General features: G+C 40.2%; 1 protein-coding gene across 2 annotated transcripts in view; it reads left to right on the forward strand.

Moving 5' to 3' along the window:
* Positions 1 to 17,735, forward strand: part of tln2a (talin 2a) — a 90,477-nt gene that overhangs the window by 13,205 nt on the left and 59,537 nt on the right. Inside the window, exons 1-2 of one of the 2 annotated variants that reach the window (XM_058628757.1) lie at positions 107 to 166; positions 13,090 to 13,137. The gene's annotated coding sequence lies outside the window, so the exon portion shown is untranslated. Of the gene's footprint in view, positions 1 to 106; positions 167 to 13,089; positions 13,138 to 17,735 lie in introns of those variants that run through there. The other variant, XM_058628756.1, reaches the window with a different exon arrangement.

The raw sequence follows: 17,735 nt of genomic DNA on the forward strand, positions 1-17,735 counted from the left end.
GTTGCAGCACTAACCACAGGGATACGGTGGTTGCATTAGCTGCGTCCAACTGACCCTGTGTGGTGGACATTGTCAGACGAGTTATGAGCCATGGAAATTGTTGGAGACGGGCCATCCACCTGCTGCAGATGGATCCTCCGCTATTGTTCAACTCCCAGTTTGGCAGGTGTGTCCTGGCTGTTCACTTCTCACCTCAGCTTCAGTATTTCGTCCCCCGACTCCCCTACAAGGTCCAGTAAAGACAGAACATGTTAGGATTGAGATTAAATGTTGAGGGTTGGATATTTGCAGATGTCCAATGACGGAGCATGAGTAATTATTCATCGTCAACTTTCTTTCAGAAACAAAACTCATTCCTTAACTATCTTACCGTGTTAAGTATCACCGTCAACTGATGATGTTGTCATGTTTTTGACCACGTCACCCAGCCCTAAATGATATGTATTGATCTTTTGATATATTGTTATTGGAGAAAGTTAAATTGGGAGTTTGAAAGCTAAGAAGACAGTTTATATACTAATCCTAGACTGTACTACTGACCCTGGGTCTCTTATGTTTTAGCAGCAGGGGCGAACTCTTTTAAATTGTGACTGAAAGGCTCAGATACAGCTGTTATTTGGGCAACGACAGTCAGTGGTGCAGGTTCTACTATGTTTGGTTGTCAGCTTAATATAATTGCCATTAGAACTCCCTGCTGCTGGACGCAACTTCACTTTAAACTAACTGGTGCATTGCAGTGAGTAGGACTAATGCCAATCAGGGATATGATGCTTCATAATTATGCTTATTTACTGAGGCTGCTTCGGCAAACAGTTATAAAATTACTTCTAATCGTAGTTTGAATTTGTGATAATCCACTGTCAGTGTTTTCTACTTTGCCAATTTGGAAAAGAGAAATGATTACAGTAATCCTCTGAGCATAAAGTTGGTGGGCACCATGTTTCATATCAGCATGTCTATGGGGAGCTTGTTCTCTTGCTGGCAAAGACACAAATGCTGCAGTGTCGGATTCCTCGCTTTAGATGGACTCGGGCGTTTTGTCTTTTGGACTTGGGGTAGAATGCCAGCCTTGTCCTCAGTTGTGTTACTTATCTTCCCAGTGCAGAAAACACCCCCAGGGGGGCAAGGAGGGCTTCCAACCCTTCCAACCTAACCCTTTTGCCTTCTTCTTGACAACACGATTGAGTTGTGTCTCTCCTTTGGTGACTGATGTCCCTGTTTTGTCAGTTGTAGTCAGAAACACTCTCTCAATTAGCTACAAGACTGTCTTGAAACACCAAGTGGTAAATGTATTGCCGGCTGCTCTGAAGCAAATGTTCATACAGAAACCTGGTGGTGTTTTTAAATTGGCAACATGCACTGCTTGGACAATAGGGGATTTAAATGGCAGTTGCAGGTGGCAAATGGGATTTTTGTTTTTTGATCTCTTTCCCTGATGGAAAAGTGCAGCTTGTTCCTTGATGGGAGTTTTGTTAGCTGTGATGCCAATCTGCCAATTTTTACTTTCCTGCAGGTGAACACTCCTGTGTAACCTGGCATTCCTGTGCTGCCACACATTCCACAACTGTCCTCGTACCCACAATGCTCCATGAAGGCAGCCTTTATGTGACACACATGACGCGTGTTTTCCTGCTTTTAATGATTGTGGGTGCAGAGGTAGTACTTGGCATGCTGTGGTAGGGGATTAGTGTTAATGTCAACAGTGTAATGATTCTCCAGATTCGGTGTTTCCGCACTACTGGTTTAAGTGTGACTGCAGTCTCAGCATTGTTATCCACCTAGTGCTAATTAAGTAGCCTAACTCATGGTCATGGGATGCATTCAGAATACATTAAAATGGGTCACTTACAAATGATCCTCTCCTGGATTTAAATAGAATGATCTCATCCTACATGGTGTAGTAAATTATAAAAATCAAGAATTTTGTCATTTGAAAAGAAATGTAAGTTAAGCAGTCTCCACTTGAAGCAAAGGCAGTTCCTTCATCCTAAAAATAAGTTTTTGGATGTCTATATTATATTACATTTATATGGTTTTGGTGTTGGTTTAACAATAGTTTCACCCCATTACATCATCAAGAAAAAGATAATTTTTCAATGCATTCTGCAGCATGCATTGAATTATTCCATCCTCCCCTCCCTGTTATTGTTGCGATTGTGGAGTTTTCTGCTAAAAATAAGCCGCACCATGCTGACATGGCAGGAATCACGAGTAGTTCCCCAATCATAACAAAAAAATCCTTCAGCCCAGTCCAACAGCAGTTTTCTATCTTTATCTCACTCGCTTTTCCTTTTTTTTTTTTTTTCTTTTTTACAACTCAAATCAATCCCCTGCTTAGTTTCCCTCCCCGTTATCTCTGTTTCGCCACTCACCCCGATCCCCTCCCAACACCGGTGGAAAGCAAGCATGTCAACACCTCAGCTGCAACACATTCACAGGGGAGAAGTGACACAGGTTGGTAAATCGGCAGCATATGCACCTCGTAAATGGAGGAAAGGAAGGTTGACAGAGTAGTCACACTGACATTAGATTTCTTAGATTTCTTAGATTCTGTGGATGATTTGTCACATGGAAATGGGTCACCTGCCTACATCTGGCTCACACTAAGTTTCACTGTCACTTGCCTACAAGGACACAGCATGAGACATAATTGAAAATTGAAAAATCCAATTTAATCCCAGTTTTTTAATGTTCTTTTTTCTTTTCTTCTACCAGTGGCAATGTTTTTCATCAGCATACACTCTCGGGTCAAATGACTCTGAGATGCACATGGGTTTTTTTTATTGGCTTCGGCTTGGATTAGTGAGGATGTGAGATCTGGATGAACATGCTAATGTCTCCTTTCTCTGTTCTACTTCTGCCACCAATGTGCCATTTCTGGCACAACACTTCGATGTATACTTACTGTTATTTATTTGATCAATTGGATTGATTTAAAGAGACACCAAAGTAACAGAAAATTATAACCACCATACCATCATTTCTGAGCGCTATGGTGGTGTTCAGTCATGGATGATGATATTTTCATAGTAGCCTAACTCCTGGTTATACTTGCTATTTGAGCGCAAAAAGGGGTTGTAGAAAGTCATGTTACTTAACCTCACTAAATCTGTGGGAGGATCCACTGCGTTTGACCTAGAATGATTGTATTCATGTTTTATGTTTAGAGCTGAAAGGAGGGGTCAATACCCAACACTAGTGGGAAAATGGATTCCCTTACAGAAACTGGAGACTTTTTATATAGGGATTTGTTCGATATACATATAAAATGATGCAATGCACAGCTGTGAAATGTGACTCTGTGTCTCTAAATGCAAAGTTGAGCCATTATTTGCCATTTAAATGACCTGCAGCTGAGGCACAGTTTAAGTTATCTGCACTGGCTATCTGTTGTCACAGAGTGTGATCTGTAAACAACAACGTGTGTTTACTAACTCGTGTGCCTGCCACTGCCATCAGACTCTGTAAACAATACAGAGCATTTAATGTGTATTAGGTGAATAGGGAGTGGCCCCTGTCTTCTGACAACAATAGAGGGAGGAGGCAAGCTCAAGCTTATAGAGGGCATAGAAATATTGGTCTTGGAGTAGGTGGCTTGTAGGTGGAATGTCCCATATTATAGTATTATGGTTTAAATGTTTTTTTTGACCAGTCGAAATGAATTTTATAGGCATTCACTTTGTGGTCTTACGCCATTAGTGGGAAAACAAGACCCGGATGAAGACGATCATTTCTTCTTCGCCTGACAGTGATGCTCCAGGACCTTTCCAGTGCAATATCAGTTTCCCTGTCTACCACTTGTCTTACCAGCCTGTAATTGTTTTCATGTCGACTCGCAGGGAAAGGTATCGCACGCAGAGAGGCACTTATACATGAAGGAAACCTTGACTGGAAAGGCAGCTAATGAAAACGTAGGAAATTGCAGGGCAAATCCTAATAAAAATGTGTGTCCATCCACTTCTCTGTTGACTAAATTGGGTTTTGAAGGCCAAAGCGGCCGGGGCGGCAGACAGTTAAATGTCTGCTTGCAGCTGTTCACCCAATGAGCGGATTAAAGGACTGCCGTATCTCCACGGCTGAGATGCAAGAGAAGATTAGGTTGGTAGCTCATGAAGAGGGCCGCTGCATCCTAATCTGCAGGACTGCTCGACCAAGAAGCTGCCTTTTTAAAGTGGGCTTTGATGATTTACTGTGTCTTGTAAATGCTGTGTTCACTTCTGAGGCGGCATGTGCATTTTTAATGAGCCATTTGTGGGGAGTGAGGACACTGACAGATGTGTGGGCCAGCACGAAAGGTCACTTGATCAATAGTATTTGTTTTTTTTTCTCTGAATGTTTAAATTCTTCTTTTTAATGAAATGGTTTAGTGGTAGTACTTTTCTAAAAAAACCAAAAAATAAATAAATCACCACCACTTTCACTAAATCTCAGTAACTGTTGTGCCATATCTCTTTCTAATATTTCTGGGGTGTATTTTACAAGGCTGTGTTTTATAAAACCGTGTGTTGTTGCCAAATATGAAGCCAGAAGACTGTACGTTACCTCATCTATCCCCATGTTAAGCTGTTTGCTCTTCAGGTCCCTGCACAGTTGGTAAATGGTATAATAACAGTGAACTCTGAAGCAGGACTTCTACTCTGCAAATCCTTTTATACAAACATGATTACATTGTTTTATTTTTCAATATTTTAGATACGGAAACTAACCCTGAAAAACAACAACAACAACAACAAAAGAACGATACTGCTTCAGTTGTTAGTGTAGCTTGCATTTTCAACCTGACTTATGTCTCATTGTATGCACACAGTTTGAATCACTTGATTTATGAATGAGTGGGGCTTTATAGGGTTGTAACAAATGCCGTATAGTAGAATGTTCTAGTCCTTTTTGTGATGTGGACCCAAAACTAGAAGTTTTGTTATGAAAAAGGCCTTTGATTGTCGTTTAAACTTTGTCTGCTTTGTGGCATCATTTCTGAGAATGAGACCTCCCTTCCTCTCCTCTGCTCTTGTGATGGTGGTGAAGGACATGACCTGCCTGTGGAGTCACATGTCTTCTGCTAATTCTGCAGCGCAGCATTACTTAGCGGGCTGCATGGTTGTTAATGAGTAACTCACAGGAAATGGGTAATAATACACAGCGAGTAAATCATGTCATCTGCAAACTCGGGCCATAATGGGTCATAAAATGGTCAGCTGTCTCAAAATGTTAAGTTGTCCATTCTAACATTATAAACTCTTCAAACAGTTCATCAATTATCTTTATTATCAGGGGACTGATGATGGTCATTTTCTTTTGTGTTTGATGAAATGAACATTGTAAACACAATTTTCTTGGACCATTGATGCAGAATGTAGGCTTCAGAAAGAGGTCACAAATGTTAATTTTGCATTTTTGATCCTTTAGCATTCAGTGTTTGTGTCTGCCTGTAGCAGCTATTCCCAAACTTAAGAAATCCGAAAATCCTCTGAGGTCCAAACCTTAAGTCCTGACTCAATAATTCCCATATACATATATATTATTGTTTTCATGTGAACATGGGGAAATAAAAATTCAGTGCCGAATAATAATCTGTCCACTTTTTTTCTGCACTTGCATATCGTTCAACACATGCATGTGGTTTTTGTGCCCACCAGTGACACTTGGTCTTGGTCTGACGATTGAAACTGCAACGCTAATTCCGCACTTTTTAGACTTTTTAGGGGGTGGGACCTCATTCCCAGAATGTAAACAGTGTCCGTCATCTTTGCTAACAGTCACGCTAACAGGACCAAGTGTCACTGGTGAGCACGTAACAAAAAAAAAACAATAAAGATATTTCTCAGGGGAAACTGAGGTTGGGAAGCACAATTTTTTTTAAAATACTTTAAGGTAGGACCCTACTTAACTACTATCTACTTAGTGGTAGTACCCCTATTCTAGTAATACAAAACTAAATGCAAATCGGTGAAGTATTCCTTTAACATTGGGTGCAAATACTGAAATATTAGACTTCAGTGTCACAATATTGCTATACATGTTATACTAGGTCAGATAAAAGAAAAGAAAAAAGTAAATTCAAAGCCACAGATTAAGTATTTCTTAAATTCTTAAAAAACGGGTATCACTGGCCTATATTTTTCATGATTTCATAGTATGAAAGAAAGTAACATTTACATAAAACGGAATTTTGCTTAAATAGCAACAGACTGCACACACTTGCTGCTAATCTGGAATAAATATGAAGGCTTTGGATTAGCAAAACTCTGGCAATACTATATATACACAGTATGTAATGTGATATATTGGTGTACTATTGTGATTTTTTTTCCTAGTCAGCTGTCAAACAACAAGGTTATATTTAGGGGGGGGAAGCAGAAGCTGTGCCGACAACTACACAATACCACTGTCAGGAATATTTCGCGCTTCAAATAATCTATACAGTACCATACCATGAAATATTGTAACATTTTATAGATATTTTACTTGCCCCCCTAATAATTACTGTCTTCACCTTTTATGTTCTTGTCAGAGAAACTTCTCCCATTCTCGTGTCCAGTGTCTCACACACACACACACACACACATGTTCACTCATGTATGTGTTCCCGCTCACAAGCTAAAACAACTGTAAACCACATGTAAATCACAAACCTAAGCACATTGTTAGACTTGCCTGCCTCACACCATTCATGGAACTGAGACCGGGTCCGAAACAGAGATGAGGGTCTGTGTAATTGAATTAGGAGCTGTGTAACCTCCCCCTTCTGTGGAAGGGCAGGACTAATCATTGAGAATCTCTGCCCTCCCAAGAGAGGGTCGGAATATTTGCCTTGTATAGAAGAGAGACGAGAGGGGCTGCGTCTGCTGTGTGTGTGTGTGTGTGTGTGTGTGTGCGTGTCTGTGTGTATACATCATGTCCATTTTTGCGTGGCTGTGTGGTGTTTGATTGTCCATATACCTTGACCAGAAAAAATAATATATCTATCTAACCCTTTAACTGTGTGCGTGTGTGTGTGTGTGTGTGTGTGTGTGTGTGTGTGTGTGTGTGTGTGTGTGTGTGTGTGTGACTGCATGCGCTCATGCTCAACTGTGATGCAGAGCAACAGCTGTTGTCCAGATGTCCTCCAACCCCCCACCCCTTACCCCCAACTATGAAAGGGAAACGAGACTTAATGAAAGGAAAATGCATCATTTTTAGATAAATGTAAATATAAACAATTTGAATGATCAATTTATTAATTTTATTTTTCAAGCAAGATGACATTTGATATTAACGCCAAGCGTATCACTGACGCCACGTTTGCACAAGCGCACTTTGCAGTACCGCAGTTATGCGAAGCTTTGTGCTATCGGACAAATTCCAACGTTTTTCGATTGCTGAGACTGAGCTGCACAACAAAGCCAACATGTGGTTATTATGGTAATTTCACTCGCACTCTTTCAGGAAGCCGAAAAATCAGTGTCTTTGTCGCCAGAGAGGAGAGAATTTAACGCGCAAAATCTGGTGTCGCCAGTGTTTTTCTAAATAAACTGTTTTGTTTTTCTTCTTTTTAAATTGTTAATACACTACTTTAAGATGCAGTAAATTGTAAAGGTTATTCTGGGAATAATGTACATTCAGGGGTCCTTTTTATGGTTAGACATTTAGGTGTTAAAGGGTTAAATGATATTTGATTACTCCACTCTGGGTTTAAGATTAGTTGATTAGATTAGATGATAATAGTTTCAGCCCTAATAAAGGGTTGTATTGTTAATCTATTGGAGGAAACAAAAATATGGATAAAGCTGCAGCCAACGTTTGATAATTATTGGAATTTTGGGACTTTTAGTTGTTAAAAGCTTCTGCTGTTAATGCAATGACACATATTAACATATGATGACTGAATAATTGTGCTGGTTTGTGATGCAGGATGGGATCACTGCTTCAATACTGAGTTCCTCATTGTCTGTACGGCTGCAGCAAATATATTTCACACTAAGTCTTCGACTCATAAACACAGCAAGAGCAGATGGTCCATGTTTATATAGATGCAGGCATTATCACTGTTTGGTGCAGTGCAGTAGTGTATTCTGGTTAAAACATGCCATTGAGTCTACATTGTTTAATCTCCAGCTCTGTCTGCATTGAAATGTTAAACAATGAGAATGCTTTATATTTCTCTTGTGTTCCAGATTTCTTTGACTTCTGTCTCTGGCATACATGCTAACATTCATTAGTTTTTGTCATTACTTCTCTGCGAGTCTGAATTTTCCAGAGGGTAATAAACTCTATGAGGAGTGCCATTGTGGACAGGTGTCTCCATGAGTGGGCAGTGGGTAATGAATCCCCTAACACTCAAAGAACTTCCCCCGCCTGGAGTAATTATGCCTAGATCCCCTGGACCCATTTAGCTAATTGCATATCTGGGCCTGCTGCTTATATATGAGAGCGGCGGGAGATAACAGAGAGTTAGTGGGCTTTGGTCAGTCTGCGCTGCAAGGCTGAGATTAGCATGAGTCGGGCCCTTAAGTCCCTTTCTCAAAGTTTGTTTTTCTGTCACTTCTTTTTTTTTTTGCCTCTTTGTTGAATTTTGCTGATGTTGTGGCAATAAAATCACTGTATTGTCCTTAATGCTACAGTTGCTTTTCAGAAGATCGACTGCACTGAGCCCATTGTTCTATGAATGTTGGATCTGACAAGATTTTAGATAACAATGAGTCTAATTGCACATTAGGAGGGACTATACACTTACCGCCCACTTTATTAGGACATCTAATAATGTCTTCTGCTCCTGTAGCCCATTTGCTTCAACTCTTGACGTGTGCATTCCTCCACCTCGACCCTGCACAGTGTGGTTGGTTTTCCATTAAAATTATATGGGCAAGGTCATCACAGCGGCTGCATAAAGCTGTTGTGACTTATACACGACACACACACACACAAACTAGTGAGTTGTAAAGCAGTTGTTTTCGATGTACTGAATCATTAGAATCAGTTCATTAAAAAAAATTGTCATGACCGGAGCACAGACTCACTTAAATACAGTAGCAGGGTTTCTGAATACACCAGCCATCAGGACCTCGCCTGAGCAGGTACTAAAAAAAAGTACCAGGTACTATCGCTAATGGAAAAGCAAAATAACCGCGCCGTGCCGAGTCAACGCTAGTGCAAACGCGCCATAAATGCACTGCCGTGTAACTGACTAATTCGATATTTGTGTTCGAACAGGTGTACCTCCCATAAAGTGGCTGGTGAATGTATATATAAAATAAATTGTAACTATTCCTTTTAAGAGGAGTAAGTTTATATACAAGTATTTTCTCCAATTTCTTCAGGAGAAAAAAAAAAAAAGATAGGAATGAGTAATGCCTTCCTCTCGGCGAACAGTTGCCATTGATCTTTGAAGTGGCCTGCAGCGAAGACGACATACTCAGCCACCATTCGTTTTAGTGCGGCATCCACTGTGTGATAAATAGGGTTAATGTAATGAATTTAAATTTATGCTCCGGCTTGATGGGGTGGCTTAAAGTTTGATGTTTAATGTGCTCAGATGCACACACTCCTCCCTCCGTCAAGCACCGACGCACATGCCTTCGGTAAATAATATGAGTTGCCACTTTGACCTTTGTCTAATCCAGCTGTGTTGATGGTGCCATAGTGGGCAAAGTTATTAAAGCTTAATTTTTGGGGCCGGACTTAGGTGTTTCCCAGGCACCACATTGTCTGACCTGTCCCACTCTGTCCCACTCTGTCCTCCTCTGCATTGTGTGATTAATGAAACTGCAGGATGGATGAACAATGGAGTCTCCAATGGCATATTGTGCTTCTAAAGATCACCAGTGGCGATGTGCCCCCTGTGCCTCTGAGAGAGAACCAGCCGTATTTACCATTTTTGTTGCTTTGAAAAAATGTTATGAAATTAATGAAATGCTAATATACATGTTGTCGACTGGTGTGTCTCACTGTTTTCACCCCTGAGGAACTTTGCTCTGAGCAGTGGCCTCGGGCACAGATGGAAGAATTACAGGAATGCATTTGTCACTTAAGTTGTATCAGATAAGGTTTCTCTCTTTTCAATGGGGTTTTGTGTAATCTGGGTTCTCACATTTGTTTGCCTGGAGGGTAAAGACTTGGTGCAACCCCACTCTTACATTATTTCAAGTGCTACTGTGTCTCGGCTTCATGTCAACAGTCCACATAGGAGGATGACGGGATGCCGCTTGTTAGCGTAAATTAGGAGCGCCAACAGCTGCTCATATGTTCATATTTCATTACCGCTATAGTTAAAGTATTATAGTGGTTTTCTCATTAACCTGCATGTTCCTTCTCACCTGCTTCATCCACGCGTTTCACTATTCTTCCAGTTCAGCAAAATGTGGAAGTAAGAGAGAAGTTTTCAGTCATGTGATTTTGTGTGACCACTTTTTTTTGTGTCCGATAGCGATGTCACAAACAATTATCCACCGATATTAGACCGATACAGTCATTTTAGACCATTTATGAACTATGAAGCTGAGTTATTTCTCCAACTGTGTAACAAAAATTCTTCTCCAAAAAAGAAGAAATAAATAACCCAAGCATGACTCAGCAAAAATGCTTTTGCAGATTTTTATTCACATTTTTACAGTCTGCATAGTGAGGTATAGGATTTTATCAGATTTTACTTTTTTACATATAAATACCGATTCCCATCCCTAGTGATTTCTAAATGTTTTATTTGCATGAACAGTTTCCATTGCAACTTTTCCACCACCCTCAAGTGTAAAAACTTTAATTAAATTACCCAACTGTAAACACCTCTGCACACGAGGACATGCAACTGTGGATTGAAGTGATAAGAGCATGGAAGCAGAATTACAACCACAACCCTAATCATTGCTCTCCAATGACATAATGGTCTATTAGTGGAGTCTAACATTTCTGACCTCCTTAGTGGAATCTGAATAGTGCCTCCCAGTAAGAAACCTAAAACCTTTTCTCGCTCACCTGCCAGTGTCAGCGTGTCAGCGAGGCTCGGGGGACAGGTTGTCGCTGTTCGGTGCCTGAGCTGAAGCTGAAGTGACGCTGAGCTCAGAGGGAGTCGGATGAGTAAGCAGGTAATCGGAAGCCAGATAGAGATCATTCGAGCATCTTTTAGTGGCTCTGGCCAGTATTTTCTCTAATCAGAATGCAGCAGTTTGGATTCAGCCCGCTATTGTTACATTGCTCTCTCCTGCTGCAGTCTTTCAAAGTAAAACAAAGCAAATCACTATGGCTGCAGTTTCATTCTTCTAATGCAAATGTTGAATGTGAGCCGTACGTGATGAAAACAAGTAGTTCATATTTTAATGGCGTTGCGTGGTAATGCTTGACCATTTGTTTTACATCCACACTTGGTGAATATTGAATTAAAGCTTGACTTTATGAAATTGAGGTCAAAATATCTGTCGGGGAAAAATTGCAATCTGATATTTTCCCTGAAACTTTCATTGATGTGTGAGGGGAAATCTCCCGGGCAGGCAGAGGACCTGCATGATGGGGAGTTCCTGCGGTGTGACGCCTCTCCCTCCAATGATCCACATTGAGTGTGTTTCACACTTGTCTCCTATCAGGCTCCAGCTTGTCAGCAGAGCTGCAGCGGTGCGTGTCATTAAATGTGGCTGCATGAGTACGGCCTGGACAGCGGTACAAACCCACACTACTTGTTGGGAAATATTCTGCTTGTCCTCCAAATGATTATTCTGTTACAGAATATTTGGAAGCCGTAAACGCGACAACCTGACTCTAGACTGCGCTCTGCTTTACCGCATCACATGTGCTCCATGATGTTTTTCTTATAGATGTGGCTGATGGTGTTTTATTGTTGTTGTTTCATTCATTAGAATGCAGACATGTGGCTCGAGACAACCTTTTAAAGAGCATGGACCAGACAAAATCAAATTGATTTTATTTGTGTTGCATCAAATCAAACCACACATTATCTTAAGACACTTTACTTTGCCAGGATAAGACTTTTCAACCATTATAATGTCCCGTTTGTCCACCCTCCTGTTTTATATTTTGAAATGAATAGAATATAAATTCCCTATGTGTGTATATATATATATATATGTATATATATATATATATCTTGCTCAACAGATTAGAGAAATGCCACAAAATGTATCAGGATTTATATAACAACACCAAAAATTATTTATATAGCACTTTACTCAACATATAACAATATTTTTTGCAAAAATGGCAGTTAAGATGCAAATATAACCAGACATACCAATTGGGAATCACATCACAATTGCAATATTTGTGAAAATAATTGTGATATGCTTTTTTTTTTTTTTTTACCATATTGTGCAGCTGTTTTGTGGTACAAAACATTTAGAAGTGACAACCCAACCATGAGGTTGTCCACGGTGCACGTAATATTATGTCACTTTACCATTGTTATTACAAAGCTGGAAATTGCATCAGAATAAGGATTGTATTAGCCTATTACCATATTGTTACTGTACTGTAATGCAGTATTGCCAAAGCCAATGATGTGGAGAACTATAAAAAATCAAGTCTAACAACTCTATGTTGTTAACTATGTCACATTTTATGATTTAATCACCAATTATATCTCATTTAACAACACATTATATTTTACACACACTGTAGACTGATATTACTTGTAGGTATCGTGTTCTTCATAAATCAATACCAATACTATTTTGAAACGTGACATGTTGTCCATGTATTATGTGTTGAATTATTGATTAATGCAATCACAGTGTGATATACCACAATTATATATCAAATATGTCTGTTTAGATAAACAGTATTTCTACTCCTGTGTCATATGGGCTCAGAACTGCTCTTTATTTTAGCACCAGGTTGGAATGAACTGATAAAGGCGACTTTCAAAATTCGCATTCACCCACTTAACAAACTGTGTCTTGTCTCCACAACAAGCTAATAGCTATTTTGCATAGCTTAATTTCTCCCACCATAGCCTGATGCACATACCTAAACATGTAGTGCTGAACATTTTGTGCCTTCATCTCTCTGCAGAGCTGTTTTTGCATTAAGAGGGAATTAAACCTCCTTTTTATTGACTTTTCATATTCTGTCCTTTAAATCTCCACCACTTGTCTTTTGTCTTTTCAGCTGTGAAGACCAGCAGACATCAAAGGCTGCATTTCTCTCAGCAATAAGGTAAGACACTAACGACACACACGCGGACATATTGACACACGTTGACTCTTGGACTGGATGGAAAATGTGAAATTCATTGCAGGCGCTCTCTCCCTCTCTCTCTCTCTCTCGGGAAAGATGTGACACTTGCATGTTTGCACTTTCATTGCTACAGATGGTGTGCAGCAGCACGCGCTGAAAAATGAAATCACACCTTTTGAGTATTTGCGGAAACTTTGCACGTCGACTGTGATGATGTTGAAGACGGTGTTGACACACAGATTCGCTTGGAAATCACTGAATCTCCGACGTCACTGACATCTGCATACATCATGTCATTACTCCTGGCCGTTGGCTTTCCATTTACACTGTACCGAGCCTCCACAGGCGTAGATGCATAAATGTCAGTGGAAGTCTTAATTGTACGTTCTGTCATGTGTGCAACATGTTTGTCATTATAAGGAGCGGTTTGCTGCTGCCAGGGAGACGCCTGGAAGCAGGTCGGAGAATTAATCCCAGGAAGCTTTCTTCATCCTAGTTTTCATGCTGCAGTTCTTCTCTTCTCTTAATTACAGCAGCAGCCTTATTATCTCTCTCTCCCTCTGTTTTTCTGGACCTATCATAAAACATGTATGTATGTATGTGTGTGTGTATATATATGTATATATATGTATATATATATATATATATATATATATATATATATACATACATACATACATACATACATACATACATACATACATACATACATAAATAGCGAATTGGGGTGACTGCAGGATGCAAATAGTTTTCCATTTAAGTGTAGGTCTGTGGGTAAATAATTTACTACGTCAGTAAACATTTTTCTGAGCAGCTCATGAATTTCCTGTTGCAAAACAACAACATGGCACTGATGTGATTCTGGAGGCTTCAAAACAGGACTTCAGACTCTTATGGGTGATGTCACAATTGCTCATGATTTATTCTTTATTTTGCAATTAAGGGTGTATTCTTAATCCTTACTAACCGTAGTTTATTTGCTCGGAAAGTCTGGTTCGTTTGGGGGAGGTGTGAATGCACAACCGAACTCTGGTCCACCTCAAAGTGCCGGACTTTTCCAACAATGAATGAATTTACTTGTCTCACAGCCAGATCTCGAGTCTAAAGCTTATAAAGTATACAGTTAAAGTATAATGGGGTGGAATATAGTTTCTGCTGCCAGTGGGAAACACATAACTCATGGTGTTTCTGTAGAACAAGAAGTAGTATTTTTTTTTAGTATTCTATCCCAGTCTTAGTTGTTTCACCTTCTTTTTTGCTTTGCTGCTGTATTTGTCCTTTTCATCTGGGCCTCAGCTGTTCAGTCATGAACTGGATGATCGGACAAACCTGTGGACTCAATTGCTGGCACAGTGTTGTCAATATGGAGCATCTCTTTGTTGCTATTTGTGCTTGGTTTTATTTTGAATCTCATTTAAATACTTCAAGACTTGCAAGTTCATTTATTATGCCTCTGGTTAAAGCTGCAGTGCATATGTTTAGGTGATTTTTATTGTTGTTGATGTTGTTATTTTGCCTCCATTTGGTCTTTGTGAGCAGAAATTATACGTACCATTATGCTGCATCCATCTTAGAACGGGCCACATGGTGGAGTAGTGTCTAGCCCTGTTGCCTGGCAGGTCTTCTCCGGTTTCCTCTCACAGTCTAAACAACAGGCAGAGGTTAATTGGACAGGTGTGAATGTGAGCGTGAGTGGTCGTTTGTCTCTGAGTGTTGGTCCTGCGAGTGTATCCTGACCCTCATACATTTATAAGCCATAGATTACTGTTGTAAGGTTGATGTTTTAAAACCCAAACATTTCCGCTGAGCTTATCCTTGAGTAGTTTTTTTTTTTATTGGGATTTTTATTGGTCATGTCTGTTCTTGTACTCTGAACTTGTAAACAAGATCAATTCATTCAATTCACCTTCTAGTGAGACTTGGCAGAGGAATTGATAAAGGTGGGCAAAGAGGTTAAGACCTTCCTAACGGAGAGTTTATGACTTTGGATCTGAGCCAGTGTCAATCCCACTCAACAGCCCAACAGCATTGTTGTCATTTTACTTCACGTGGTCTTGATGGACGTTTGTGACACACAACGATGTATGAAACCAAACTTTAAATGTCCTTAGTTGCAGTTTGAGCTGTGGCTTAAAGCCCACTGCACAATGTAAAAGTGCCTCTAAATCACTATGTATGTAATGAGTATAGTTCTCCTCTGCGTTGAACATGTTGTGGTTTACACAGGCTTTACTCACTCTGGTGACTGTAAAGGCAGCGTCACATCTGTTTCTGACCAGATGTTGTGGAAACACTGAGTCAGCATTGTGTAATCAGTAATCAGCAGTCATGTACTACGTGTAGTAAGCAGAGCTGATGACAACGAGCTCTGTTACTCGGCTGTTCGTGTTAACCGTTCCTGGACATGAGGGGGGGGATGTGGTTTGTCCGTCAGCTGTTCCTGGAATAAAATTGGCTGTGCTGTAGCAAATGTCACATGTTTGTAATTCTTTTAATGTAGTACTTTAATGTTTGACACTTTTCTTCGAGGCATATCCAGGATAGATTATATATCCAAATATTCAAATCATGATTCCTTGGTGTGATGGTGCTGCACTAAGGTTTACACAACAATAAGCACGGAACACCTGATTTAAATGGAAGATAATGGTGTAGCTCATTTATTTTTGCATAGCTTTGCATAATAAGTCCCAGAAGACTGCTGCCTCTGGTATTTTTGGGAAGTACCAACATCTGCAGTCGTCTTATCTCAAGCTTGTAGAAAGTGGGAGCTTCAAAAGACAGATTTGGGGCCAATCGAAACAGGCATTCACAGCTATCCCTCCCTATCAATCACAAATGCACGTCCTAGTTGGAAGTGATGGCTCGGGTCTGCAGCGTGACATGCTGCTCATTTATTTGCATCTTTCTAAGTTTGAAAAATGCTGAAAATGGAACTGCTGAAATCATTTTGTCCTAAATATTTCATACTATCGCCGCATTCTTTCCACTTGTAGACATTTTACTGGTAAGCACTGACTTGCATTAACCGCAGCAGCTGGCTGGCACAGTTTGTGAATCACCTGTTTTCCTGACAGTGTGTGGGGGGGGGGGTCTCTCCTGCCTTCATCACTGCCAAATAGAACAGGACTTGGTGTCCACCCACTGGCCTGCTTGGTATTCAAATCACCGTGGCTGGATTTTTACTTTCTTCGATTCTCATGACACGTCTTTATTATGCATTTTCTCAGGATTGAATAAAACCGAGTGATGCTTGATATTTTCCTCAGTGAAGGAACATGTGCTCTTAATGACGGACTTCAGAGCCCTTTGACATATGATCTGTGGTTAGTCATTTCCGTGGTCTCCCTTTGGCCCTGCTGTCATGCTTCACCATGATGATATGTACAGCAACCCAGTGACAGCGGCACCAATTAATAACATGATGTTTACTGTTAATTACCAAATAGCCATTGTAATGAATCCAAGCCATGGGAAATATTGCTTTGGAAGGTAAGGGAATTAGTGAACGGCTCAGACTAAGTATTTGTCTGACAGCCAGAACTGTCCCTTGAGCCAGAGAACCCCACGATATGCAAGATACCGTCCTTAATTGTTAACAACAGACCAAAGAAGATGGAATATGTGGAAGTACATTTTCAGAGTGTTTATGTTTCATTAGTTCAGGTGTCCCAAAACATTCTGACGGTTGTTGTTGACAGACGTAACCTCATGTACAGGGTGGTTTATATAGTGTAGCACAAATGTGTGACGGTGAGTAACTGGCATCGTGGTCTGATTTGATGACTGACGCCTGACGTCTTAAAATGTCCTTGTGATGGAACGAGGGCAGTTACAGGATCTGTGCTGTTCCTCCTGTAAACGAATGACTGACATGCTGTCTGTATTGTCTTCTGTGTGTTCCGCAACACAATATTGCAGGAAAACTCAGCAGTGGAAGCTGCTCCACTTCACTCTCTACAACTACGCACTACAAACCCAGCCAGGAAAAGAGTTCAGTGAACCTGAAGCTCCATTATTGAATGTAGCTGTAGAGGCTTTGCTGAACTATTTGAATAAATAAAAAAACTTGCCATTGCAACATATCAACCTGCAAAGCTACTAGTATTCTCATTCCATGCCTTTTTTTTTATAATGGATCACATATTTGTAAGGCCATCGCCAGCCTCTGTAACCACGGCAACCTGTATGTAAGATTGAATCCATATCCTTTACAAAGTCACTGTTCTTTTCAAGGTTGTGATAAAAGTCTGAGTGATGGCTCATAAAAAAAAGAAGAAGCAGGGACTGTACATTTAAGTGCTTCTCTAAGTTCATATCTGTGAGACATTGTTGGTTTGGGTTTTGTTCATGTAGCATCTCCACAACTGTGTTTACATCTGGCCTGTTTTAAACGTCATTTTAAAAAACTGAAATGTAATGTGGATTCATCCATGTCCCCTTTTGTGGATCAGAGGATGAATTGATCCCAGACCCGTCCCTCTCTCAGCGTTCCATTCTTGGAAACGTCGCCTTAACTTAAGACAGTTTTTTCCCTTCGCTTTATGTTCTCTTTTATGTGCACTTAAATAAAATAA

Source organism: Solea solea, chromosome 5, assembly GCF_958295425.1.
Source record: "Solea solea chromosome 5, fSolSol10.1, whole genome shotgun sequence".
Lineage (NCBI taxonomy): Eukaryota > Metazoa > Chordata > Actinopteri > Pleuronectiformes > Soleidae > Solea > Solea solea.